Genomic DNA, 13,925 nt, shown 5'->3' with positions numbered 1-13,925 from the left:
TAATAGCCAGAAAGTGGTAACAACTAAAATGTCAACTGATGAATGGATAAATAAAATCTGCTATATAAATAATGAAATATTATTTTATAGTAAAAATAAATGAAGTGTCAATACACAATATTAGATGGATGAACATTGGAAACAGTATCTAAGTGAAGAAGCTACTCACAAATGATCACCTGTTGTTTGATACCATTTATGCAAAATGTTCAGAGTAAGCAAATATATAGAGACATAAAGTAGATTAGCAATTGCCTAGGGCTTATTGCGGGAAGGGAACAGGAGCTTAACAGGGGAGGAAAATGGGAATTGATAGCTAATGAGCACAGGCTCTCTGTGAGTGGTAACCAAGATGGAGTTTCTAAAATTAGATGTTGATAATTGCCCGAATTTGGAAGTATACTAAACATTAGATTACACTTTAAAGAAGTAGACTTTATAGCATATAAAATGTAGCTCAGTAAGGCTGTTAAAAATCAAATTGTAGATTAATATTATCAGCTATCTGTTAGTCCTTTGAAAAGGCTTATTTTAAAAAATGTAAAATATGTCAACAGTTATTGAAAAATATTGATTAGGCTCAAAGCATGATAATACGTTCTGAAGAGGTTTAAAGCAATGAATAAAATATTATCTTCTTTTCAAATATTCATTATATAGTTGAATAAAGGGCACACAATTTTGAATTTGCAAAATACTGAAAAAAATATTGCAAAATCTCTGTCTAAAGGAAAATGATTCTAATTTCCAGGAAGAAAGACTAGAATTTTTTTTTCCTTTAATGAATCATCTGTGAAGCGAGAAAGAACCTATATACCCAGGCATAAATAAATCAAACCACGAGAAAGACATTTTAAAAAACAGAAGTCCAGCCTGTCAAGTGTGATTGAGCATCACTGAATAAATCCATGGCAGGCACTATTGAAGAGCAAGTGGATGCCCAGGCCTGTCAGATTCTACTGGTAAGGTGAAAACTGGTAAGAAGTGAAATTGGATTTACTAGTCATCTAAGCAAATATGGTCACAGATTATTTTGTGACAAACAATAAGTATTATACAAGAATCTCAATAAAAAGGACTCCAAGGAACCCTGACCCTTAACAGGAAAATAATCTGATGAAAGATAGACAACAATATTTTAAATTCTGAAATGCCTTTCTACTCAGCAAAAGCAATGGGAGTGCTACTTTCTTTTCAGCTCTCAAAATAATAATGATCATGTCTAGTTTCTGAACTTAACAGGCCTGAGAGATCTGTAGCTTGGAAAAAGAAATGTTCCTTTTAGGAAAAATTGTTAATAATTTCAAGTAAGAAGTTCTGTTTTATAGAAATAAATATTCAAATTGAGAGTTAAATCTACTTATTTCAAGGAACATTTACACTTGTTGAAATTTAAAAAGAAAAGAAAATTGTAACGGAAGAATGCAAGCCCCTTTAAATTATCAGGCCCAAAGAAACACTGGAATGAAACAGCAGCCATGTCTCACTCCCACCTTGAGCTAAATAATCACCTCAAAGCCACCTGCTATGTGGGCTCTAGTCTAAGCGACACCAGGTAGCCATAAAACGTCAATGCTGGACATTATAACTCATACCCTGTAGTTCAACAATGCACATCCAATAAATAATCCATGTTATTTCTGTAAATCAGTGAGAAATTCTGACAAACAACTTCTGTAATCACTTCCTTTTCTGATTCCTCAGTTTTTTAAAAAAATAAAATAAAAATCTTGAGCCTTTTCTTTATTCTCCCAGAGCACTCCCCAAGGCAACTTGAAAGTGTGTCCAGGACAGCTGTCCTCAACCTTAGCCCAAATAAACACTCTATATTAATTTTGCCTCAGCTTCTTCATTCAACAAAATACAGTTCTATAATTGTTGGCCAAAGGCTGGCCACCTTATGAATAAATGGTTATAAGATAGGCCTTTGGTGACAAAAGTGAAAAGAACGTTATGGCATTCACATGTAGCAGGAAAGGATGCTTGAACAGTGAGAACTATCAGTAATCAGGACACCTTCAAGGTATATAGTTTTATGTAACTCAAGCAACGATGCTAAGGAATAGGTCACACTGTTCTTATTTCAAAGCTGAGAAAACTAAGTTTAGAATGCTCGAATAACTCTCCCACCTTCCAAAAGCTAAGAGAAACAGCGGTGTCATTAGCTGAATTCAGGTCTATCAGGCACACAGTGCTCCTGTCCTTCCTTCCACTCTTTTGTTTCTCCAGACAGGGAAAATCTAGACTACTTGATGTCAATTGAGGGTCACAAAAAGGGTCCCTTGAGTTGATGTCAATTGAGGGTCACAAAAAGGGTCCCTTGAGTTGATGTCTGAACCATTAACTTAAATAGCATTCTGAGAGGAAGAAAATTCTGTCCTTCAAGGGAATTCATCAGACTGTCTATCTGCTTGTAATCAGAAAGCAGGGCTCAGGGGAATGAAATGCAGGGCAAGGTTGTCTTGATGAAAGAAGGAAACCTAAGTGTCCATGGCTCTGCTCAGGGTTGACAATCTTAGACGAAGTGCCTTGTGGAAGACCTTCAATGTGCCCTAAAAGGGGCTGAAGAGCTGGTGACAGATGGTGAAGGGGAACTCTAGTATGCTTTTGTAATACTGGAAAGATTTCCTCAGATCTCAAACAAATTCACCTGCCCTTCATATTGAATCAGGGGAAACTGTGAATGTGTTTTGTAAAGATGAGATTAGGCTCATCTCTGCCTGACTTGGAGAAAGTAATGGTATGCTTTATTTGTTAGAATAAAAAATACTGCTTTACCACGTATTAAATACAATAATATTGCTAGCTTTTGTGTACAATGGAACAGGGAGTTACTTCCATCTTTCACATAAAATGTAACTCGGGCACTGCCACAACTTGATTTATAATTATTTTATGGTAATGCACAAAATAGAAAAAAAGAAATTATGCCATTAAAGCAATTACTTTAATAATTATTAAATGGTGAATACCTACAAGAAGCATTAATATTTATTTTAATTGGGAAGGACACCTAATTATAAATTGCCAAAATTTAATTTTCATGCTTGTTTTTACATCAGAAATACTATATTCGAACATCCTTAACTTTTATCAGTTTACAAAAATTATAAATAGCCTCATCTCATATTTCTAACGTATCTCAATAGAGAATAAGAAATAAACATCTCTCAAGGTGAAGTGAAAAGTCAGTCAGAATTTTGTACCTCCAATTATAGAAAACAGCAAAGCACAAAGAATAGTGGTAAGTATCAGTATTAAAATTTAGGTAACGTTGAGAGGAATAGGTAAAATTATTCATTTTTAGATGATAAATTTGAGTCCTGTAAAGTTCAAATAACTTTGCTATAGGAACATTTATTTTCAACAACAATCTTATAAAGGAGAAGTGTAATTTATTCTTAAAGCAATTCAGCAAATTTCCATTGGTTAAAACCTAAGCTCTCTGCAATAAGCCAATCTGGTCCTCTGTCTTTCTTTAAATGCACAATAATGCTATTTGATCTCTTAGAGATGTGCCTTAGGGTCGTGATTTATCTTGGGCATAGGAGAAATGACAGCATGACTAGCGTCAACTGAAAGCTCACTATCTCATAACTCTATTCATCTGAGCTCAAAAATAAGCCTCTCAGTAGACCATGAAAATTGCTCTCAGAAAACCCCTGAAGAATTTGAAGGGAGGATTTAATAATCAGTCATTATATTAGCTACCAGGTTGTCTAGATGCCATATGTGGTAGAATGGGTGGCCTTGTCTGTCTTGTCCATTATATCCCTAGCACCAAGACCCTAGTAAAGAGAAAGTTTACATGTTTATGTACTTAATATTGGATGAATGAATAAATGTGACTGTATTAAGGGGCATAGGGAATGAGCTGAATAACATCATAAAATCCTTCACGCCTAAGTGATCAAATTCTCACCATTTTCCATGAGGATTTGGTATCAGAAATTTCATCTGAACCATTGTCCAGTTATCACTCCCTTTTCCTCAGGGCTTATCAAATATTAGTGGCAATAAGAAGTTAGAACAATAAAGGGAAATATTACAAGAATATACAATTTTTTGGCTCAGAAAGTATGTTCATTTGAAGTCCTTAACTTACACTAAATTGAAAGTATATTGCGTAGGAACTAAAATAAGCAGATATAAAAGTTACTTACCGAGGACTTAGATAATCTTCCCAGTCATATCTTAAGAGTAATAGAATATTGACAAGGTACGGGAACATGAGATGGCAGGGCTGAGAATTGCCAAGAAAAGGAAACCAATGGCACCCATACCTTGGCTTACATTTAAAAATGGTTTCTTTTGTACATACCCTCTCTCCGATCATAAACCTACATACAGTGAGGATACATTAGATGTAAATGATAACTTTGACTCTTAGTTTGATCCTTTTGAAACTTAAATTGTCCTCTGCTACAAAGGCATCAGAATTTATTGAGAAGCCAACAAATACTTTTTGCAGTAACTTTAAGTAGTGATTCCACATGTACTGGCAGCCACTCATTTAGACATTATGTGCCACATATCTTTGGGTTGCTCCTGCAGATCTATTTTATATCCTGATATTTGCTTTGAGCTCTTTTGTCATCTGATGTCTGGTTACATTCATTCAACAAGTAGCCCAGCTAGGTTATGTGAGGAAGTTTGGAAAATAGGATCAGGGTATTTTAGAGTATTGATTCCCAGGGTAACTTTTTGTGGGGTTACTTCTGACTGGCTGTATCTTATAATTGAAAAACAATACTCCTTTCAATATTACACCTTGTATCTTTCTTTCTTGGTTAGAGTAGCCATGCATTCCCCTGGTCCATTTGGACCTTTGGACTCTGTTGTTATTAGCACAAGTGTATTCTGCCATTGCTCATTATATGGGAACCCACACTTTGTAAAACGTTCTCTCTTTGCAATAGTCTCTTTTTAAATCCTTCCTATTAAATATGCTAATCTTCCTAGGTCATCTTTTTTCTTCTGCTAACTTGACTGATAAACACTGAATTCTATTCTGTTTCAGAATCCTACTCTTTTATTTCTTTATTACCACAATAGTAACTTCTAGTTGAATACATGCATCTGAATTTTCAAGGGCAAAGGCTATGTTTAATATAGAGATTTTTGAATCACCAAGTGGTATTGGAAACATTTTACAGTACATAAAAGAAGTCACAGATATTATATAGATGATGAAAGAAAAGCTAAGAACAGAATAATTATAGAGTATTTACTGAGCACATTCTATGTTCCTTACATTCTCTAAGTACTTTGCCTATTTAATTTGATTTAATCTTCAGAATTGTCTGAGGTAGATATTATCATTATGTCAGTTTTACAACTTAGAAAACAAAGTTCCCAAGTGATTAGGGAACCTGTCCATGTTACCATCTAGTAAGTAATGGAAATCTAGATACAAATCCAACTAGTCAGACAATTGTGTTCTTGATATCTGCACAATATCACCCATGCACTGACATAATGCCTGGAAGCGTGAACGGTTCCAACATTTTCCAACAGGCAGCTTAGACACAGTATGTTCATCATTTAGCCTTTTTTTTACCTTCATGATTTTTTGTCAATTAGTACTTCCACCTAATCGCTGAAAATATAATCTTGATTCTTTCTTTATTTCCAACTATTTCCACTTTATCTTTACTACCACAGTGCTAGTTTAGGCCTTTGTCATTTCATTTCACCCACGGATTACTGTCTATGACAGGATCAGCAGTTAACATGAGTTTGCTGAATGAATGCATGAATTAGAACGCTAGAAAACGCTCGTAAAACTAACCGTGACCTCAAGAATCAAACTTTGTCTCAAGATGTACATGTGTCATCATTAAAAAGTGTTTCTTAGATGTTAGTATGCATTTTGAGGCTGTAGAAGGTAAGGAAGTGGGCTGGGCACGGTGGCTGATGCCTGATGCCTGTAATCCCAGCACTTTGAAAGTCCGAGGCGGGTGGATCACCAGGTCAGGAGATCGAGACCATCCTGGTCAACATGGTGAAACCCAGTCTCTATTAAAAATACAAAAATTAGCTGGGTGTGGTGGCGCATGCCTGTAGTCCCAGCTACTCAGGAGGCTGAGGCAGGAGAATCACTTGAACCTGGGAGGCAGAGGTTGCAGTGAGCCGAGATCATGCCAGTGCACTCCAGCCTGGGCAACAGAGTGAGACTCCATCTCAAAAAAAAAAAAAGGGGGGGGTAGAGAAGTGTATGAAGTAGTTCAGGAAAAAGCAGTAGTCATTTGTATGCTACATCTGTTTTCATGCAAACATAAAATGTTTAAAACTCATCATTTAAGCATATATTAACAGTTTCTTTCAAGAAAAGGTGCTTCTTTAAAGTACACATATCAAAGCACAAAGCTGAGAAATGAATATATATTTAAAAATATGGCCAGAAATGTGAAAGCTAATTTATGGAAAGGTGGCAATAGAAATTCTCTCCTAAGATGATGTGCTTTGTAGATTGGTAGAATGTTCAGAGTTCATTAGAATCTGTAAGTCAATGCATTTATTGAGCACAGGGATTGTTTGCTTTTGTTCATAAATATAGGATATTGAAGCAGCTGGGTTGTCTAGGGTATATACCCTGGGGTTTGTTGTCCATGTTAGGAAAATTTAGAACATGGACACACAGGAGGAATTGAGCACCAGAGGTTTAATAAGCAGAGGAGAGGAGAAAGAGAAACAGCTTTCTCTATAGAGAAAAAGGTCTCTCAGTGGAAAGGACCAGCTGGTGGTGAATGCACCGAAATATATATGCCAGTTTGAGGAGGCGGTGTCTGATTTACATAGGGCTCACAGATTGGTTAGATCAAGTCTGACATTTACATAGTGGGGAAGGTTGGTCACCCCACCCTAATCTTATTATGCAAATTGGCTTTCCAGTTGATCAGTGCCATTTTGTCTGCTCTTTATAGTACGTGTGGTTGACAAGGGAAGATGGAGTCGCCATCTTGAACATGTCTAGTCCTTAGTTCCTGCTGGCATTCATTTGTGTAAGCTCCCAGCTTGCTTGTCTATGTCTGCAGCTGGACTTTACAGGCTGCTCTTTGTTAGAAAATGATTGGGGCTGCTTTTCATTAAAGAGAAAAGCCTTACAGAGGGCTCCCATACATTTACTATCTGCCAAAGTGATTTCTTAACTCTTGTATCAGTATCACACTACTTTATCCTTCGTACATAGCAGACAAGCATATTGGACTTCAGAAAACATAGATATATTTTTTAAAGGATAATTCATAGGCACTTCTTTATATATGCCTTTCATATGGCTCCCACAGAAATCACTAACTGGAATAATTACTGAGGTTATTACCAGTACAGTTTGAGTTCCGTCTCCTGAAAATTATAAAAATTAATTAAGTACAAAGTATAATAAAAAGTAAGCTAATAGTTTTCTATTTAAAAGGGCAAAAATATAAACTCTAACTTTATTTTGATATTTTATTAGAGCATAAAAGTAACAAATACAAACTACAGCTCATGTGCAAATCTCAAACTTAGAATTTGATATTTTCAAGTTAAAAGTCTTAAATATGCATGTATTAGTCAAAGAAAAATTAATGATAAATATGCATATTATTAAATCACATATAGTGTTATTATAATTTGCTAAGTCCAAAAATAATTGTACTGTTTTTATATGGATATAGTATTCATTTATTCATGTATTTCAAGTAACCATAGTTTATCTGCCTATGTTATAAAATGAATAGAAACAGACCTGGTACCAGTGTGCAAAGCAGGACTAATCTAAGGTCTATGTACATGGACCCCTATATCTGAAATGAATATAGTACAATCTGCTTTGGTATCTCTGGGCATTCCAATTTTCCACATCAGCAAATATTGTATTTCTACTCTTGTCCTAATTTGGCAATAACCAGCCTTAAACTCATCCATATCATTTTGATTACCATGTGCTCCTCAGTTCAGTGATGATTAAAACTAGCTCTGCTATCTAGAGAATCTTACTAAATTTGGGAATCAATTTTTCATACCAACTAAAAGCCAGAAGGCCACCTATTTTAGTTTAGCTACAATATGAGAAAATAATTCAACAGTAAACTTTGAGTAGAAAATTGGTTCTAATATGAGAAAATAGAATGAAGTGTGAGTAAAGAGAACAAGCTATGCATTAAAGTGTAGCTATTATTGAGTTAAAATAACTAATAATTATCTTTTTGTGATTTATCTGAAAAATTATATTTAAGAGATTAAATAAAGCCAGAAACCTGGGAATCATTTAAGCTTTCTCCATCTCCCCTTGCTATAGTTTGGATCTGTGTCTGCACTCAAATCTAATGTCAAATTGTAATCCCCAATGCTGGAGATGGGGCTTGTTGGGAGATTATGAGATCATGGGTGTGAATCTCCCCCTTTGTACTGTCCTCTCAATAGTGAATTTTCTAAAGAGGATGTGGCAGGAGCAGGAAATGGCAGGAGCATTTAAACAACTTTTAAACAACCAGTTGCAAAGCTTCACGATTGAAAGCTCCCTGAAACCTCCCCAGAAGCTGCTATGCTTCCTGTACAACCTGCAGAAATGTGAGCCAATTAAATTTCTTTTCTTTATAAAATACCCAGTCTTCGTATTTCTTTATAGCAATATTTGAGCAAACTAAAACACTCCTATTCATCACTATATCCGTAAATCCAAGCGATCACATAATATTGTTTTCTCTGCCTTTTAATGCATTAATTCATACCCATCTATGCAATACTGGGCTGATTTCCTAACTGGTGCCTTGTCCGATAATCTGGCTTCTCCTCTAGCCACCCTTTCTAGTTCTGCCCCTGAACATAGTACTCCCTGTCTGGAAAATATCAGTAGTCCTCGTGGGCTGGAATACAAAATCTGGGTTACAACATTGATCTTTTTTGATACATATGGAATCTCTTAGCATATAGGTATACAACATAAACCAAAGTCTTAACAATGACTTTATCTTTATGCATGAATTTTTTCTTTGTTTCTTTGTTCTTATTGTTTATATGAATAATAATTGTATACAACTTTTATAAGTAGGAAAAAAAATCCAAGTTAAAGAAGTTTTAACTGTCAGAAGACTGACCCTATTTGGAAATAAATGTTTTCATTGGTGATGACAGAAGATCATTTTGTTTGGCCAGTCTTACTTTTTCCAATCTCAAACCTGGCATTATATCAATCCATTTTCAGATCACCCCTAGAGCCTTAATTAAGGGCGTATGTAATTGGGTTGGTTGCTTTAGCCCTAGAGACTTGTTATTGAGTTGTGTTTGAGATAGGAGTCGCTTAATGTTATGTTTTATTTAGTTCTCTGAATCTGGAAGTAGGTCAGAAGTTTATTTTATTTGCCATGCTTTTTCATTGCATATGCCCCCAACCTATTCTTCCTTCTTAAATGAATGTGTAAACTTTATTTCTCTGATTTCTCATGAGTGGCGTCAAAGTTGGACATTTTACTATTTTAAAAATACTTTTAAAATATTTAAAGTTAATCAATATCTCTATAATCTTCTAGAAAAATATACATGCTTTAGAATATTGCTCACCAGATATTTTGCTAATATACTGCCAATGAAATTGTGAAAAATTATGCATACTTAAAATATTATTCAGTCAGCATCTAAATATTTTCATATAATTTAAATAACTTCAGAAGATGCACTTTGTGTCAACCTAAAATGACTGCATTCTTATTTTAAATGTACATAATAAAATCTACATACCATACTGTTTCAATGCTTACCATTATCTATTGTTTTAAAAAAAATTTAAGTCAGAATTTTTCAATGTTTCTTTTATTTGAACTTTCACGTAAATTTCATGTTCCTTATGGAATTTATCCTTACATAAGTGTGTTTAAAAGTCTAATATTTATCTACATAAATACACAAATTTAATTTTTAAATTAATAATATTTGTCACCATTAATGCTCTAAACGTGATTTTTTATGAACTGATTTATTATTACAATTATTAGAACACAGTTGATTAAAGCAATGTAAATATAGTACATATTTTGATATAAAATTATTAAACAACATATTTTATTGGAAACAAATTTTAATGAGAACATATTATTGCCCTTTCAATATGCCATGTATCCAAGGATGATTATTACTTATTGCTAGAATAAAATAAATATCAGCATCAATTTTATTAGTATGATTTGCTTTTATGGCTACAAATGCTATGTCCTAAATAAATAGATGTCCTGGGAATGGAATTTTTATTTATGGCCATAAAATTCATAGTCTATTTATCATCAAAGTTATTTTAATGTTCTACAAATGGATAACTCATTTTGTTTTTTTTCTTCAGTCTTGCAGAAAGAAAATAACTGTAAACTCCTACCTACAAAAATCCCTGGTCTTCATTTCTCAATACTCACACCATTTTTAACTTGTCGTTTACTTGATACTGTTAGAAGTTCTGATACCCTTGGTCAATGCTTTAGTATTCTTTTCATATGGCTGTAGGCAGATCAATTTTGAGAAAACTAAGACACTAGACAACAATAACAAACACATTCTCAAATATTAGTCATAGTTATTATTTTTAAATTGAGAAATACTTGCTCAGTTTTAGCCAGGTGTTTGCTAGTTTCTTCATTCTCATTTCCTCTTGCTGCTTAACACTTCTTCTTGGGCATATTTTTCTTCTTACTAAAACATATTCTTAAGTAGTAATTTTCTACAAGAGTCTATGAAGACAAATTCTCTAAGCTTTTGTCTAAGACGATCTTTATTTTTCACCTTGATTAGAGTTTCAGGTTTGATACAGTCCATTGTTTTAGGCATTACAAAAGTCTTTTGTTTGTGATTATCATGACTTTTGTTAGCCTATTCTTTTTTTCCTGTCAGATTAGTTTGTGATTTTCTTTGTCTTTCATGGTTAGCAATTTCAGCATGATGTCTACTTTCAGTATGCTTATATTATTTTCTACTTTGAAATGATTTACTATTTTAATCTGAGTACTTACATTTTTCTTTATTTCTGTAACAGTCTTACATGTTATTGATAAAATATTACTTTTCTTCCATTTTCTCCTACACTCTTACTGGAAACTTTTTAAATTATACTCTCAGTCATTTTGCCTTTTCATTTGTATTAATATGTCTCTATATCTCTGTACTACATTGTCAGTGATTTCTCCAAGTATATTGTCCGGTATTCTAATTCTCACCTCAACAGTATTTAATCTGCCACATAGCTGATCCACTGAGTTTTCTTCTATCAATGAATCTATTTTTCATGTCTAAAAATTAAAATTAGTGGTTTTGAATATCTCCTGCTACTTTATATCTCATGGTGTCTTTTATTTTTATTATGCTTTTTTCTTGTCTGTGAAATAGATTTTAAAAGATATTTATTATATAATGTTATTCAGATAATTTTAAAGTATTTTATTATTTGAGGTATCTTTAATGCTAATTCCTTTGTTTTTCAAGTCAACTCAATCTCTTTCACAGTGCTTCATTTTCTTATTTTTTCTTTTTTATTTGTTAATTTTTTGAGCTTTTATTTTAAGTTCAGGGGTACATATGCAGGTTTTTTACATAGTAAACTTGCGTCATGGAGGTTTGTTGTACAGACTGTTTCATCATTAATAACTCCATCATTACTAGTTCATCTTCAAGGATTTGCCACCCATTCCTTGACTTTGGAAGGCTAAAATTAGAGTTTATTCTATCTGAACTATAGGGCTTTTATGTTCCTGGTCTGGTTTCAACGTTTATTTTTCAGGTTGAAGTTCTTGTCCTATAAAAATTCTGATATTTTACTCATTCGTTACTGAGACCAGTGAATTTTATTTCTCATAGTGTATGTGCATATTTATTTTAAAATTAAAATCATCAGATAATATAATCTCTCACCATTTTCCAGGCCAACAGAAAAAATATTCTCCTAATCTCTCTCTCTCCCTTTTTTTCATTCTTATAGCAAAGTGTTTTGAGTCACAGGCATTGCTTACTGTAGCCAATTCTGTTTTCTCTGGGTGTGCTAGATACCTAGCTCCTAGGCCTCAGCACCTATATCTTCATTTTCTATTCCACATGGCTGCAACTGTGATATTTTATGTTTGAAATTTTGGCTTTGATCTCTTTTTGTCCTTGGAAATTAGGATTTTTTAATTTTTTTTATATCAGGTAATATATATTTTAAATGATAGGTTTTATTCTTTTCATCTCTAGGACCAAACTTCCAGTTGCTTAATAATGCATTTCACTTCGAATTTACCATTTTACATCAAATTGTTCCTTTTCCTGAATATCCTGTTCCTACTAAAGACCATACTGCGCAGTCACCTTGTGTGTTTTTCTTATAATTTTATACTGTGTATGATTAATCACAAGGTTCTACAGATTCTACATTTGTTAAGCCACTTTCATCTTTCCATTTCTTTCATCCCACTTCTCTCTCTTCTATCCTCATTATCTCTCATTTCAAGGTTTTGATAAATTTATTATTTGTATTCTAGAATGATCTTTGTGTTAAATAACTAAAAATGCAAAGACCAGATGAAGACTAAAACTCATTGTAATCTAAATAGAACATTAATGAGAGTAATTCATAAATAACAATAATAAAATTATATATTTTTAAAATATGTATTAATTGATTAATCTACTTTTTCCTACTCAACATATAAAATATTTTTATTCAGAAAAGTATTTTTAAAGTGTCATCCAAAAATATAAAAATTGCAAATATTCATATAAAATAAAGCAAAAAATCACGTCTTTATTGTCTTAATATTTAAAAACCTTAAAAGCAGAATAATAATTCTTGGAACATTTAAAATAAAATTACCAGCAATAATCTTCAAATTGTAATTACAGTGAATGAATGTGAACACTTTAAACTGATTCTGAATACAGTAATATTTTTGACAAGTAAAGCTTTTTGACAAGAGGTAAATTTAAATTATACTACATGGTGGATATTTTTAATCTTAGTTTTTTGTTTAAAAACAGAAATGTGACTTGGTACTGTGGCTTACACCTGTAATCTCAGTGCTTTGGGAGACCAGGATGGGAGGATTTCATGAGGCCAAGAGTTCAAGGCCAGTCTGGGCAACATAGCAAGACACTGTATTTCTGGAAAAAAAAATTTAAAGGTTAGTCGTGTGTGATGGTGCACATCTGTGGTCCTAGCTACTCAGGAGGCTGAGGCAGGAGGATCACTTGAGGCCAGGAGTTATGATTGAACAACTGCATTTCAGCCTGAGCAAAAGAGTGAGACCCTGTCTCTATAAAAAAGCAAACAAACATAAATGTGTTTTCACATTTTAACTCCATTCAGCATAGCCTTCCTCAATAAGTGCTTTACTTTGGCAAACATAAAATCTTTCAACAAAACTAGATTCTATGAAATTCTAGCCTTCTCCATTTTATTCTATTATTAAACAGAATATGAACTTAATTCAAAATACAAGATTCATCAAAATATGCTAACTAGAATTCAAGATACTCCAAAATACCATTATAGAATTTTAATATTAAAATATACACACAACTTGAATTTTTCTTGTCTAATTCTGTCTTGCGTGAATGGGCATTGATTTTAGTATTCTGTTTCTAAGCTTGATTTTAAAGATTTGTAATTAACTAAGATTTTTGAAATATGAACTTTTGGCAGCCCATTTGTATAATAATGATTAAAGCTTTATAATTGCTTTTGAACAAAATGTAAACCAAATTTAGAGACATCATTTATTTTACAAAGTTATTGAAAATATACAACATAAAAGTTGACTTACAAACCACTTTACAGTGCCTGAAACATTTCTAAAAACTGTTTGATGATTAGAGAAAAAGAAACAAAATGTGAACTGCTGGAGCAAGTATATTTTTATGTGTGTTCAGTATCAGATTTGTACAAATATACAACTGTTTGCAGCTACAGCTTCTAATCCACGTGCTAG

General features: G+C 33.1%; 1 protein-coding gene across 3 annotated transcripts in view; it reads left to right on the top strand.

The window, feature by feature from the left end:
* The window catches only part of SGCZ (sarcoglycan zeta), a 1,203,249-nt gene that overhangs the window by 863,085 nt on the left and 326,239 nt on the right, over positions 1–13,925 (top strand). The window lies entirely within an intron of this gene.

Source organism: Pongo pygmaeus, chromosome 7, assembly GCF_028885625.2.
Source record: "Pongo pygmaeus isolate AG05252 chromosome 7, NHGRI_mPonPyg2-v2.0_pri, whole genome shotgun sequence".
NCBI lineage: Eukaryota > Metazoa > Chordata > Mammalia > Primates > Hominidae > Pongo > Pongo pygmaeus.
This window is presented reverse-complemented; position numbering and strand designations above follow the sequence as displayed.